Here is a 1,648-nt window from a genome sequence, read left to right on the forward strand (position 1 = left end):
TTACATAGCTGAGAAAGGGCAGTGCCAAGATTTGAACTCCAAACTATCTCTCCATAGCGACTGCTCTTTTCACTATGCACACTGCTCTCTACCTTCACCATCACTATCCACCCAAATACCCACTCCTTCAAGGCCTGGTTTTTAAAGACCCTTCTCCAAGAAGTCTTTCTTACTTATTCAGGTCCAGCCTAGACCTTCCACAACACTCAAGTAAGAAATAGCCACAAATCAGGAGAGGAAAGGGTGCCTTCTCAGTGGGGGTAGGCGAGAACTGAGCAAGCTGCATAAGTATTCTATGGAAGGTGTTGTGAGGTCCTCAGCTCCCCCTTCCAGTCCCTTTCCCTGGGGTACAGTCCCTAGGCCTTCCTGCCCTTCTCTCCCATCTTTGGGGTCCAAACCCTTCAAGTTCTCCCCATTTCAAACTAAACTCCAAAATAATCTCATGCCCTCTGCTTCCCTAACCAAGTGAACTGTGTTCAAAACACACTCCTTCATTACATCAGTCAGGCCTTTGTATTTTAAGTGTCTTATCAACTTTTAGGGTCTGTGAGTACTCCGATCCCTTGAAACACATGAAAGAATTTCCGGAATCACAAGAAGGGACAATGACATTTTAAGAAGTCCAATCATCTGGCTCTCAACCCATCTGAATATTTTTGGGGTGGCCTGGGTGTTAAGAAAAGACAACCTGTGATCTCATCCCAGCATCCCTTTCCCCTAGTTGGGGGCAGGATGGAATCCTGGTCCAGAATGCTTCTGGGGTGGTGAACCCTGGTCCTTTCCTCAACATCTTCTTCCAGAGCTTCAGAATTCTTCCTCTCCCCGCCCCCCAGTCCACTTCTTTCTCTCCCTAGTCCCAAACTCCATTAACAGCCCTCAATCTTAACTCAGGAACTATGGTTTTGAATCCATACTCAACAATTTCCTTGGCAACAGAAACTCTCATCTGACACGCTGAAATCCACATCCCTGGCCCTGATATTTTTCTACCTCGTTTTAAATGTGTGACAAATAGATCCCTGCATCCTATAACCAACCCCTCTCCTGTACTGCAGGGACGTTTGTAATCGTAAGGGTTAACACATCTAAGAAACAACCAATCTCTCGGATCAGAAGAGGCAGGCTAAATAAATTCTTTATGGTTTCCTACTCCTAAATAAAGATTATTCGTGCAATTTACAGTAGCTACCTCATAGCGCCTGTGTGATGATTTAGGTAACTCATACCAACTGTTTAGTACCTACGGCCTGGTACACAAAAAGTGCTCAAAATTTGGCTATGATCATTTATGTACATTATCTCTCACAAGAGTACCAGGGGGTGGGTATTACACCACGCATTCCCCACCCCCTAGCATCCCCTCCTCCTTACCCTATTTACAATAGCAGCAGCCCAGGCTCGGAGTAAAGCTTTCCCAAGGTCAGGCGGGCACCACCGAGATGTGGCTCGGCCCTCGGCCTCTGACCGAGGGACCCCTCCCATTACACCCTCGGACGGGGCACGGGGGGTCTTAAAGGAGCCAAGTATGGAAAAGCGCCGAGCACAGTGCCTGGCAAACAGCAGGGACCCTAGGACGCGAAGACCGCGGCACTGCGGCCGCCTGGACTCCTCCCCAGCTGCTCCCCCGGCCAGGGGGTCCAGAGTCCCC

Source organism: Suricata suricatta, chromosome 13 (assembly GCF_006229205.1).
Source record: "Suricata suricatta isolate VVHF042 chromosome 13, meerkat_22Aug2017_6uvM2_HiC, whole genome shotgun sequence".
Lineage (NCBI taxonomy): Eukaryota > Metazoa > Chordata > Mammalia > Carnivora > Herpestidae > Suricata > Suricata suricatta.